The following is a 14,381-nucleotide window of genomic DNA, read 5'->3' on the forward strand; positions in this document are numbered from 1 at the left end:
TTAGGTATCTACCTTATATCTATTTTTAGGTAGTTTCTGTGTATAATAAAAAGTTAATCTGAAGACAGTAGTGTTCAGAGAGCGCAGCCTTCACTTGACAGTTTTAAAATTTAGGGCAGCCCATTGCATGAGTGCTTGGTTTAGATTAGGGTTCAGTATTATCCCAGGAAACAGGGAGACATATAATGAAAGAATACAAAAGAATACTTTCTAAGATGCTGGAATATAAATTTCCTGAGAAGAATGTACGGGTGAAAGAAATTAATGTCGGGGGGACTCTCTTCAACAGAAGCTTGACATTTAAACCTGATCTGCCAGAGAACAGGTCATGAATATGAAAATTCAAATGTAATTTCTATGCTCATGTAGGTTTGTTTCTTTATATTGTGGATAACCACAGCTGTAAACTATGTAATCATATTTACTATAGCAGTAAAGTTTGGATTTTATTATTTTTTTTTATTGTAAAGAATGCCGAACAAAGTAAGGAAATCACTGGGGTGACTACTGAATTGTAACTGTCAAAATCAGAAATCAAATAAACTCACCCAGGTGGGAAGCACTTTCTGGAATTAATGCTGAACCTTTTCACTGTTCTTATTTGGACTTGCATGGTTAAGGCACAATATATACCGGTCCATCTGGTTCATAAACTTATATAAGCCTGAGTATCTGATACGATTTTTTTTTTCCTTTTTGATCACAATATACTCCAATATTTTCTTTACAATCAGTATCATTGTGGAAAGCAGTGATTATTACTCATTCCTCCTGGGTGATTTGCAGAACTTACTTTGGCAAGAATGGCATAAATTGAAATCATCTTTTAGGCATCTCAGTGAGCAGTCTCTTTAATTCTTCATCTCCCTAGAACTGCAGTGCAACTTCCTAAAGTCCAGGTGTCCCCAACCACCACTGACACCTATTGCAATGCAAAAGCTAGAGCTGAGGCCAACAGGTTGATCAAATTATAATGCTATCCACAGTGTCTTGCTTGCTTGCTAGTGATTCCCAAATCTGAATATCTATGAATAGTTTGTTTTAGGTAATAAGAAATACTAATCTGTAAATGAACCTTTGAGATGCAAATAGAATGTGCTGAATAAATATCAATTATTATTCATTAAAATGCAAATGTGGATAGGCACTTTAGAGACAGAAATAAGACAGAACATCAGTAATTAGATACTTATAAGATGCATATAAGGTATTACCATGATTGCTGGACACAGGCATCCTAAAGCTCTGGGTTTTTCCTTCAGCTTCATGCTGCAGCCTTACAACAGTTTTTGTCTCCAATGACTATTTAGAATATTCAGGTACCACAGCTCATACTTATATTTTATTGGATGTGTTCTAAAGATAACTTTTGCTATGGCAGTAAATTTTAGTGGTATGACTTGCACTCACTCTAATGAATTCTGTAGTTAAATCCCTGTACCCTGTTTAAAAAGCCTGCTCTCAGTTTACAGAGCATAGTGGATTGGAATATTTTAGCTTAGCACTTAATGAGCATATGTTTTCCAGGTGTACATAGGTTTTTATACTTTCAATTCAGTGCACAGGAAAACCATTAAGCCCTCTACACACAGATGTCAGTCAAATAACTAAGAAAAGTGACAATGAAAATTTTGTGAATTTTTCTTCTGAATGATATGGAGGGCTCGTTGAAGTAAGCACTCAGAAGGGTAATGCTCAACTTCAGGATGAGTTCTAGAGACTGTTGTGGTTTTAAAGTGCTGTCATGATACACTTTGCTGTTCAATTCATCTTTCAGGACTTTTGTGACATGGACACAACTGTAATGTGTTCTTATTAACTTTTAAATGTCCTTTGAGATTATAAATTCGCAGCAATCTGCTAATGGCTCTATGATAACAGAGATTGCACTTGGTCTGATATTGTTAGGAGACTTCTTCGTGAAGCCATTATCTGTGTGTATGCATGCACATATCTAATTAATGCTAAGTATAGCCACGTGTCAACATTTAACCCTTCATTATCTCTTTAGTTAGATCTTAAAAGATGAAATAACATAGAAGTAATTGTAGGTAATGTTAATTAGTAATCTGTTGAGTCCCTTGAACCTAGAAGGAAAAGGGATCCAAATATAAATTGAGCAATAGTACCCTAGCTACTAATAACCATATCTTAATGCAAATTTGTTTTAAATATTATTGCGAAAATGGCTTTTTATATTTGAAAACTTTATTTATTTATTTATTTATTTATTTATTGAGTTCAAGTGACTGTTTTTCATGGTCTATAGAAGAGATTGTTTTGATCCTTTTCTTTTTGTGGAATATTATTGTGAAATTTAATCATGTAAGATCCTTTTATAAGTACTATGAAATAAAATCTGGTAAGAATGAATTGCTTTTTATTCATTTGCTTACCATATGATAGCACCAAAAAGAGAGATTATTTTAATGTCTTTAGAATTAATTAACATATATTTGGCAAATATAAATTATGGTCCAAGCCCTTGGTGAATTCCAAATTACATTCAAATTGCCATGCAATGAGTGATATTTTACGGAGGACGATCTCCAAGACTTTTTCTGGTTGTGTCAATCCCTGAAGTATAATGTGAAAGAATCATTAGGTATAGTCCCACAGGAATTGTTTTGCTCTTTCCTGAAGCCAGGCATTCAGTGGCATCAAAACCAGATACAAAGCAGACTAGATAGTGATCTGGAATGGTAATGATGTGAGGAAATGAAAAGGTATGAGAATTAAATATTTCATATCTTCATTCTGGTTAAGTATAGCAAAGGCAAAGGAAAAGGACAGTTGCAATGAAATGCTCTGTGCAAATGCTGAAGCAGAAGTTGGATGGTTGCCCTTTTCCTTTATGTATGTTGACCCTTAAAGTAATTGGGATGGTGATGTTTGTAAATTTTCACACTGGTGTCACTCACTGTTTGCCCCTCTGCCACCTATAAATGCCTCCAAACAATAAAAATGATGGCAGATCTCATTTTCATACAGGGACGTATTTTACTCATTTTCTTCAAACAAGTAGGTAAAGGAGACAGTGTGCTGTAAATGATAGCAATAAAAATTCTTTGCATAGTGGCAGGAGTGAAATAATCACTATGAAGGCTAGAAATAAAAATCCCTATCCCCTCCCCATGTGAAGAACACTGATCATGGACAAAACCTCATTTCTTCCTTTAAGTTTACTTCCAGGAGTTGCATCAGGACCTTGCAATACTTCTGTAATATGCTGTAACATAGTGTTCTCTTTAATATTACTTTTTCACTCATTCACCTAACACTTTCACCCATCTGCCCTGCTGCCTGTTATTATTTCTGTCTGTTAAGATGAACTGGTATCTCTACAAAATAGAATATTTCATAATGGATTTAAAAAAAAATTACGTTATTTTTTATTTTAACGTCATTTAAAGACGCTTAGATGATGGCAGGAGTTATGTGCATATAAAACCCTGCTTGGGCCCAGGGAGCCACGGACTATGTAAATCTAAAGAAAACCTTCCAGTGCCAAAGTGTTTATACCTGTGGTGGGAATTCCATGATTTAAATTTATTTATTTAATGTAAGCCTCTTTGTAAAATTGGTATCTCTGAGCTTCTTATTATTCTGTTCTGATTTATCTGTGGCTTACAAAATGCGAAGTTGTAAAAGTAGTCCTTCATACTGTGTTCCAATAAAAAGTGTATTTGCAGATGGGAGTATTAGACACAGGTAAATGTTAGAAAAGACATAAGGAGAGAAAAGATGCAAAGTGGATTTGGATTATTAACATATCTGAGACACATAATTTCAAGACAGGATTACACATGCAAAATCAGGAGTTTAAGATCTGACTTTATACATCGGTTTGGGTTTAATTGCATAAATGATTCTTCCAATGAGCGTGTAAAGTCTATCCTATATAACTTTTTATGTTCTGGTGATTAATATTTATTTATTTCATTATGTGATGTGTGCTACAGATCAGGTTTCCAAGAGCTTGGTAACCTCACATAGTACTTCCAAGGGTAATGAAAAAATTTCCAACTCTGTTACACCCAAAAGAGGAAAAGGAAAAAGTGAGCTATCAAAAAATGCTCTGTGTTTGTGTGTGCACACTCTGGTCATAGTTTACATTAGAAAATTACAATTTCTGTCAAGAGGGGCTAGTTATCTGAAAATGAATTGCATGAACTGTATGAATACACACAGTTCAACTCTACAGAAGGTGAAAACACTAGATACTATAATCTAGGACTATTTGATGGATCTACATGGAAATTACAGAATGTAAAAATGTGCCATGCCTAGTATTATTGGTGTAACAGTTGTGATTGAATGAGGTATTCTGAAAATATTTTCAAAACTGAAGTGGTTTTTTTGGGGAAAAAAAACCCTGTATGGAATAGAACTACCTAGCAGTAACCATTTGTTTTGGAAATGAGCAGATGTGAATCAAACAAACATTGAAAGACTGTTCTTATTGAAAATGCGGTTTATCAAATGATGATCAGAAAAGAAAAAGAGCAAATCAAACCCAGTGCAAATAGACTGTAAAGCTATCGCTATCAGCTGTTGGCAAAATAATGCAATAAATTGCCTTTGTAGTTTACAGGGAATTTCATATAAAACAACCAAAAAGCTAGTGAGCACAACTAAAACAAAAAAAGACACTTCTACTTATGCTAAGCTGTACCTTTTGCCAGGGAAAGAGAAAAATCTATCCTCTGGTGAACAGGAGGTCATCACATCAAGGCTACTTTTTAAAAGTTTGGGGCAGATCCCTCTTTCCTGGGGTTATAACTTTTAGTAACTGAAATTACTACACTGATTAGAAAATGGTCTAATTTGCCTTAATGTTGAAGTCTGAAGCATTTCAACTTTGAACTTAGGAAGGGAGAATAATCTTAACTTTGTCTTGTTGATATTTATTTCACATCTGTCAAATACAAAAAGCCGTAAAGAGTTAGTTACTGAAGGTGAACTGTATCTCATTCCTTAAATGTAAATTCATTTATTTTGAAATGTCAAGAACAGGCAATCCAGCCTCTAGCAGAAACTATTTTGTATGGTAAGAGCTTGTCAGCATTTTATTATAATTCCATTCTTCAAGCTATAAAAATTCGCTTCAAGCTGAAAGCTGAATGTGAAATATTAGCCTCATAATAAACTTGCTTTATCAAATTTGGCTGAAATGGGCTTCATTTTAAACAGTTCAGAGGTTCAACCAAAAAGAAATCTGTTGCTTTTGGCCATTCTGCTGCATGCATTACTCAAATTAGCTTTTTTGTATATAATCAGGTGTTTTGTGGTGCTTGTGTGAAACTCTTGGGGTGTTTACTTTAAATGTCTGCCATTTATGTGGACAAAAAATAAACATTAACATGTGGATGAGATTTCCTTCCATTTCCTCATCTGAATATCTGCATATTAGAGTTCCTAATTGCACCCACAGAGCTTGGTCTAGAATTCTCTGAATCACAGTAAATTTGTGTGACAGTGTAACCCTGGTGGGCAGCTCTGCCCCACAGAGCTCCCAGGGAGGGAGACAATCAGAAGGGCAAAAGCGTGAAAGCTCACACATTGAGATAAAGACAGTTTAATAGGTAAAGCAAGTGTCACGCATACAAGCAAAGCGAAACAAGGAATTCATTCCCCGCTTCCCATGGGCAGGCAGGTGTTCAGCCATCTCCAGGAAAACAGGGCTCCATCACGCGTAATGGTTACTTGGGATGACAAACACCATCACTCTGAACATCTCCCTTTCCTTCCTCTTTCCCCAGCTTTTATTGCTGAGTGCAATGATGTATGGTATGGGATATCCCTTCGGTCAGTTGGGGTCAGCTGTCCTGGCTGTGTCCCCTCCCAGTTACTTGTGCACCCCCAGCCCACTGGCTGGTGGGGTGGGTTGAGAAGCAAAAAAGACTTTGATGCTATGTGAGAACTGCTCAGCAATAACTGAAACATCCCTGTGTTATCAACACTTTTCACCTCAGATCCAAAACACAGCCCCATACTAGCTGCTGTGAAGAAAATTAACTCTATCCCAGCTAAACCCAGTACAATGTGTTGGTTCAAAGAAGTGTAAAAGCCCAGGAAGATTAATTTCCACTTCCTTCTCTTACTGAGAGAGATTTACTGCTGAATGGAGATACCTGACTCATATTGCCAATAAAGTAAAATAAACCAGAAAAGGATATTTCATTCTTGCTCCAAGTCCCCAACTTGGGCAGTGGTGGCATACTAATACTGCTTCCTGATAATACCAGACAGCTCCTTAGTTTAAACTTTCCTCATGAAGAAAAAAGTAAAATTATTCCAGAATAGTCTTACCCACTGTCATGAGGCTGCAAAGGACAGTTGTCTCTTGTTACTGCAGTTTTTACAGTAGTCAGTGTAAACCCAGAATGTTACAGCTTAAATGTGGAGTGAAACCCTTTGTACAATGAGATTTAGATTATGTTAAAACTTCTTTGTATGAAGTTTTGAGTACATACAAGTGCTCTGACCCTGATATATATATATATATATTTAACAGTACAAGCTAAAACAAGGTAGGAAGATATCAAATGAGATTAGGTATAATCCTAGAATTTTCTCAGTGTAGGCAAACATGCGTACAACTAAGGAAAAAGCGGTCCTTATTGCTGTCCATCTACATATATTCAACTTGTTCTGGTCTTCTCTGTCCTACATAAGACAGAAGAGGGAGGTTACGTTAGCAATAGGGCTGAGGATTTTCCTGAACTCCAAAAAAAGGAATTGGGACATAGAGCAAATGGAGCAGAAGAGAATGGCTAGCAGTTATGATTTTTTTTCTGTTTAACTGTGATATTTCTCCTAGCTAAGGAAACTTGGAAGTGTGACTGTATAAATGCAGAATTGTTCTGTTCATTACTTGGTGCCAATGCGCTGTACTTAGTATATTGGTTTATGTTTATATCAATTGGTTGACTGGGCCGATTTGTTTGTCAAAAAGTTGGACTTTTTTGATTTTAATAAGCCTCTGTACAGACTTAATAATTTGGTATAGTAATGGCTGACAGGTAACAGATTGTGTTTAATTTTATTTTTTATAATTTTTTTTTAGTAGTTTCGGACTGAAAATAAAAATCTCTTTCAATATACTTGGAAAAGTACGGGCAGGACTAAGCCATGATTCAGAGGAATGTCCTCTTAAATTAGAACTTTGAGATGGATGTAAGTAATGTGATCAGATGGCATAAATGGAAAAAAGAATGGGAGGAGAAAAGGTTCAAAACAGATGCCTGGCAGCAATTTTTCACACAAACAAAAAATGTGTGGAATGACCTTCCAGACATGATTATGCTATGGAGAGTTAAATATTGGGCTATTCAGGGAAATTAGAAAGCATCCAGGGGCATGTGGGGCACAGTAAGCTTTAAAATGGAGGGAGCCATTAAAATATGCTTATTGTCATATGTTCTTGGACATACAGAGTTATTAACGCTGAATGGTTGTACATAGTTTAGATCATCACAACACACTGTCCATCAGTACACTCCCCTTAGTGAATCATCGGGGGAACTCCTATGGGTAATTTCTTTACTTTTTGCCTTCTGAATTTTATCTGCTTATTTATAGGTTTCTTCTGAATTCGCTGCGCAGAAGTTACCTGTCCCCGTGGTGTTGCTTTAGCGTGCCATGGAATCATGACAGCTGTGAAGTCCCTCGCTAGCAGTGGAGAATGAATATTTACTGTGCCAGAAAGGTGTGTTTAGTTTCTACTACTTACGACTTTTTAGACATGGAGGAATTCCATGTGGAATTTTAGTTTGTCTCTTTCCTATCAACTCTTTAATACTTCTTCAGAAAATTTGAAACTTCTTTTAAGTTAATAACAATTATCTTTGCTTACCTGAAACACGGTTTACAGACGCAGTTACAATCTGCATAAAGCAATCCTACAAGCAGACTAAGAAAGCAGACGTGATTCTTATGTGGGTAATAGTAAACTGCAGTTCGTCTACATTAAGTGTAGAGAGTTTCAGGTTTATATTTTTACTCCAGTTATAAATATGCCTGAGTAAAAAAAACTGACTCTAGGCAATAATAGCTAACTCGCTGTTGTGCACTTAGGTTGTCTCAAGTCAAAAATTGATTGTGAAACTTTACAGTTCATCCTAAGTGAATCTATCTTTAAGTAACTTAGCTTTTACTGAAAATGTAATCATGGTAGCAGAAAAATGTACTTTTCTTCTGCAACTTATATGTATATATAGTTTGAGCATAAATCCTACAATAATCAAAGTTGGAAAGATTAATTTCTGACCAGGAGATGAAAGATTCTTTTCTCTAAAATATCATGATTTTTAGTCAGGTTGTGATCTGTGGGCACAAAGCCAGGAGTTTTTTTGGAGCCGCTATTTTAGCAGAGTCAATAGTCTGACTAGGGTAACAGTTTTGTATTAATTATATTCAGTGAGTGAAAACCTATTCAAGTCACTCTTACATGCTCATGTCTAATTGATTTGTTTTTCCACTGTATGCGACAGATTGACCTCACAACTTGGACACTGCATTTTCATGATCAGAAGGCTGCAAAGAATTAATTTTTTTCCAAATTATTTGGTTTAATATAACAATTATTGGATAAAATTCTATGAAAACTACAAAAATTATAGGACAAAAAGTCCCTTGGAAGGCAGGTATGGCTGGATAGTCTACAAACTACTAAAAAAAATTTCAGTCCTCTCAAACATCCTTAACGCTGTTTTTATATAAACTATATAAAATATGGAGTGCCTATGGTGGTGTAGCTTTTGTATTATTGACAGTTATTTGTCCTAACAGAGAGATGTGCTGTCATTCAAAATTTGTACCAGTAAATCTTGTAAAATATTACAAACATTAAGATATTTATTTATTATCATACATCTTGCATGCTGTTATGAATATTCTAAAACGTCACTGTTTTCCATTTTAAATTTTTTTAATTTTAAAAATAAGAAAGAAAAGCTCTAAGTAAAATGTTAATGATAATGACTGCATGCAAGCAATTAAAGATGAAGTAAAACCAGAATGTTCAGATATTATCATGAGAAAAAGGAGGGAGTGGTAGCCTTTTTTGATTGCTATATTGTATAAAAATAATTGGTTCATTATCATAATTATATTCTTGTTCATGATATCAAGGTCGAATGAAATAATAGTAGCAGCAGAGGTATGTCATTTTACTGATCCTGGCAGGTATTAATTGAGGAAGTAAGAGTTTGGTGGTGCTGAAAAGAGACAGGTGAATATCAAACCCAGAGGACCTTCCCTGTATTTCATATTCTTTACCATCTGTGTTGGGAATTCCAGATTCAGCCATGACTGGAAAAGGACGGAGGGTTGCATCGCTGCCTTTTCCATTTCACTTCTTAAAAAATGCTGTTTTCAAGATAATATTACAGTGAAATGTATATATTGTTGATTGTAACTTAAAAGTTTAGCTTTTTTAACAGAGAAGCATTATGTTCTCTGTTAAATGTTTACATTTTGAAAAGCTGAACTCTGCGTTATTTATTCTGGTTCTAACAATTTTCCCCTGGTCTTTAATGAAAGTCCTTGATGGTTTCAGCAAATGAGTGTTGGCTCTTTCTCTCCCTTACCCCAGAAATCTTTAATAATAATAGCAACTATTTATTTTGACCTGATCAGTAGTAAAAAAGAAATAATTTAAATATACATGCCAATAGAACATAGAGAGTATAAAATGAGCTTACCAGAGGTTCTAAACGCAATAGTTGATTAACCGGACAGTTCAACGGCATTTTGATTAGTCCATACTACCAGCTCAACTTACTAATAGAGAAGCCATGGTGATAAATGTGTTAAAAGAACTCTGTTGAATAAGCAATGTTGTTATTTTACACAATCCCTGGCAATGTAACAGCATATGAAGTATAAAGCCAAAACTTTACCAGCTGAATAAACATGAGAATGTTTTGTTTGGTTTTTATGCAAAACTGTTATTGTGGTAGTTAGAAAATATTTCTTCCTAAGTTCTCCAACAACTCATTTTACTTCATCTAATTAAAATTTGTACATGTTAAGTAAAAGTTCTTGGATATAGATTTGAAATGACGGTAAAGTTACAGAATAGAGCATTCAGAGTGTGTGTCTGAAATTACAAAAGCAACAAATTTTTCCTGAGCCTAATTGGTTGATCTGATTTAGCTAAAACATCATAAAAATGTCATCTTGATGGACATACGGAGCTTGAAAACATCATCTGAACATTTGGCAAATGTAAATGTGAGTTTAAAAATATCTCAGAATGGAAATAGGTTTTGGTTAGCGGGATAAAGTTCTGGATCATTCACTGATACATCTGCCCTCAGCTGACCTCTTACAGCGGAGAGAGCGCAACGAGAGAGGGCTGGGGGGCACCCGGCTGCCGCGGGTGTCTTCCACTGCTCCGACCAACATGGACTTTTACAAATTTTTGGCTGTTTGAATGAAGGCCATAACAGTGTGACTAAACGCTGTAGTCTTAGTCCTTAAAAGGTGAAGCGGTGTTTGCTGAAGGTCATTTTTTTCCCAAAAATGACTTGGACATGTTTTACAGTGATTGTAGCACATACAATTTTCCTATGTTACGAAAGATTTCATTTTTTCATTATGCTGCAGAGCACAATGTCTTAAATACAGTATGATGAGTACCAGATTTATGAAACTGTTTGAACGTGATTATGCTAAATATTTGGTCTTTGACACTGTGAGGTTGTTGTTTGTTTGTTTTTGTCCTGTGAGCGGGTGGTGGTGTGTAAATAAAAGGAAAGGAAATGTTTTCTCAGGCTACCCAAAGAAAAGTTTAAAAATGACTGAAAGAGCTGGACATTTCTGTTAGTACATGTGTGTCAGTGCTTGGCGAAAATTATGCCACTTGAACAGATTTACATTTTCAACTGTCAAAAAGAAAGCGTTTGGGTTTCAGCTAGTAATTAACCTCTACACTCGGCTCTTCTGGCAGGGTATGTATTCTAGTCTAATTACTCTCTAATTGCCCCTATAATTGCATGTATATGGTTGTATCTTCTGCAGTGGTCATGGCTCCATCTTCCACTTCAGGAAGATGGCATACTGAAGCACATCCAGACATCTGCCACATCTAGTATTAGAACTTCAAGTTTAGAGTGAAAATGGGATTTTATTTGAAGTTTGTAGGATTTCTGGGAAAGGAGAAGAAAGGGCATCTTGGGATTTTATTGTTGTATTGCTTTATTTTGCTTTTGCTTTTTTTTTCCCCCCTCTTTTTCTTTTTTTCCAGCTGCCCTTATTTATTCCCTGTGAGCCTGTGGCAGTTGGTGTTGCCTTTGCGCAGATTTGAGTGGCGTGACTTTTGGCAATAGGCTGCATCAATTCTCACTGCAAATGTCTGTTTGCTACCTGCCCGGCAGCTAACCCTGCTCTCCAGCTTCTCAGTGAAGAAAAGTATCTTGTATCCACCCACTAATCAGCGTAATCTGTTATTGGCCTTCTCCTATCAGTCCTGTGCCTTCACCCTGCTGACTTTTATTCTTGCTTTCCCCCTGCCTGTCAGGCACTGTCGGACCTGGGAGCCCTCCCAGCTTCCTACACATCACATTAGTTACAGTAGCTGGGAGGAAGAATTATATAGTGATCCATGGACATCTCTAGGAGATGCATTTAATGGATGGCCAAGCTGTCAAATATTTGAAAGTGATGTAGGAGGAATGTTTCTTGCCAGTTTGAATAAGTATCAGAAAGATGGGATTTGCAGTAAGTGTTGAGGTGCTGAACTTCCCTGAGTGGCCGCTGCCTGCCTCCAAGAGCTCTGGAACCAGTTGTTGTACTGTGGCATGGCTGTGCTTGTAAAAATGTCAGTGTTTGCCTGCTGTGTTGATGACAATTTTTAGTTCTTCTTGTAAAATGTTCCCTAATTAATCACTGGCATGTGCCTCTTCATGGGAATTAAATGTTTAATTTTTCAGAAAGAAAGGAAGAAATATTTCTCAGCCAACTGGGAGGAACAGACAGCTGTGCCCAATCTCTTTGATATTGTTTCATCAGTTATTGAACTGAAATGGAAAGTCAGATTAAGGCTTATAAAAGTTGCATGATAATTTTATTTCCTTCTTATTGGTGTGATGTACATGATATGCAGCTCTGTTGAATCTTTACTCTGTATTTCATGTGGGTGTGTATAAAAGTGCTGCTTGAGCTGAGTCAGATTTCCTTTGTCCTCACAATCCTTCATGAGCAGTGCAATTAAACAGCTCATGAAAAGTGGTATAATAGTAAAAGTTGGTTTAGGACAGTGTTTTAAACAGTTAAAAGAGTGTATCTTGGGCATGGGGCGACATAAAAAGCTCACACAGAAAACCGTAAGTATCATTAAAGGTATACAGCTGCTCTAATACTTGTGCTAATTGTGTGCTGTTCTTATACACCTTAAGAACTTTTTCCCTATGTGCACACCTACTTTGGGTAAGAGGGGACCTTTGAGGATGTTAAGTACTGTCAAATGTGAGTTAATACCTGAATTTTGGCACCAAAGCAGGTGTAGACCATTAGTCCATGCTGTGATACTCTTCTGATGCTTCTGAAATAGTGATTTTTCTGGGTTTTTTTTTTTTTGAGAGGTACCTTATCTTTGCTCCAGAGTGAAAAATAGAGATATTTGGAAAAGATCTCAGTTGGAATAATTTTCACTAAAAGGAGGAAAGTCTTAATGGGGATGGCAGAAAGCCTGATATAGGGTCATTCCTGCCAGATAATGAGAAAGTATTTTAGTGAAATTTTCATGGATAATACATTTACAGAAATAGGACATTGTTATAACAGCTACAAAAATAGGACTTCAGGAATCAAGGCAATGGGCAAAGTCAAAACTAGTACTTTGATTCCTTCATCTGCATATGCAAGATCTCAGTCTTCTAATGCATGATAGCCTGTCCCACAGGGGAAGGAGCTTCCACTCCTGGCACTACTGATGCATCAACCAGCAATCTGGAATTGCTTTTTCAGTAATAATGGCTCTTAATGAATAAATTGGTACTTCTCATTATTCTGTTTCTTACTCTTTATTGTGTGCATACTATTTAGGGAACATGCTGACGTAATAAATAGTAATTATTTTTCCAGTCTTTGATGGACGTATTGTAAACTATCCAGGCTGGTTGAAAAATAGTCTTGAAACTTGTAAGTTGTTTCTAAGAATGTGTGATGACTTGCAGACCTTTTCATTAATTAATTGAAATCGTCATCTTTGTTTTCTCAGAAATGTGTCTGGATTAGTTAATGATGTACAACACAATAAAATAGATTTGTAACTTATTTCCTATGTAAAAAGTTTAGACCAGGAATGATTTCTGATTCATTACATTTGCACCATTTTCTATGTTTTGAATAACATTTTCAGATACAAAGTGACTCCTCAGAGATACCGTAAAATGAGAAAAGCTTAAGGGCAAATTGTGCCGTTAGTGAGTGATGATACTTCTATCTGGCAGTTCAGTCAGCTTGAATAATACAAGGTTTATGTGATTTATTACCTTACAATGCTGAAATAGTATCTCCTAATACAAATGTTTCCATTAAAAAGAAAGGGAACTTACTAAATGGAAAAGATAATGTTTTATTAATTTTTTTTCTTGGTTTTATATTCTTGTCCCCTGCAGCTCTAGTGCAGCTGCTCTAAGTGCAAATGCAAATACCAACTTGCTTAATGGGGTAATTAAAGACAGTGGAGGAAAGTTATGTAACAGATACTTGGTAAGTGTAGAACATATTCAAGCCATACCAAATGATATATTAAACTGTGGAATTGTCTCCTGAGGATGGAAAGACATTGCATACCACTTCTTAAATAGTTCTTTTTCTAAAATTGGTTGTGAAAAAAAATAGCCCTTCCTTAGTTCTGCAGATTCTGAATTCTTTTTGTTCATTTTACTTGAGTAGGATAATTTAACATTTTCCCCCATTATTAACCCAGCTTCCCTATATAGTTAAAACACAATACATTGAAATCCTGGCTAGCAGCTGCATTATCAGGAAGACCATTATGGAAAAACACTTTTCAGGAAAATTGCTTTGTCTTCAGATTATGTCCAGCTCTGTACAGCTTTGTGTAGAACATCCTGAATGTAATTGAGAACAGAATCCAAGAACATGGTGCATTGTTTAGTTTAGCAGGAGAAACAAAAACTGCATGTTTAACATATTTAGAAATCTGTGATTAGGTAATTAAAGACTTTTATTTCCAAAACTACAAACTTTTGAAACTGAACTTTATTTGTCTTTTTAAAACTAATATGCAATATTTTAGGACAGCTTCTAATAAAATCTTTCCAGTGGTGTAATGTTTGGGCTACTCGCTACGATTGATTTCATTTAGTAACAAAGTGTAAAATTCAAGTGTAATTAGCAGCATA

General features: G+C 35.7%; 1 protein-coding gene across 1 annotated transcript in view; it reads left to right on the top strand.

Annotated features, from left to right (window-relative positions):
* Positions 1-14,381, top strand: part of THSD7A (thrombospondin type 1 domain containing 7A) — a 289,030-nt gene that overhangs the window by 40,789 nt on the left and 233,860 nt on the right. The window contains exon 2 of the mRNA XM_075746097.1: positions 7,585-7,711. The gene's annotated coding sequence lies outside the window, so the exon portion shown is untranslated. The remainder of the gene's footprint in view (positions 1-7,584; positions 7,712-14,381) is intronic.

Source organism: Balearica regulorum, chromosome 2 (assembly GCF_011004875.1).
Source record: "Balearica regulorum gibbericeps isolate bBalReg1 chromosome 2, bBalReg1.pri, whole genome shotgun sequence".
NCBI lineage: Eukaryota > Metazoa > Chordata > Aves > Gruiformes > Gruidae > Balearica > Balearica regulorum.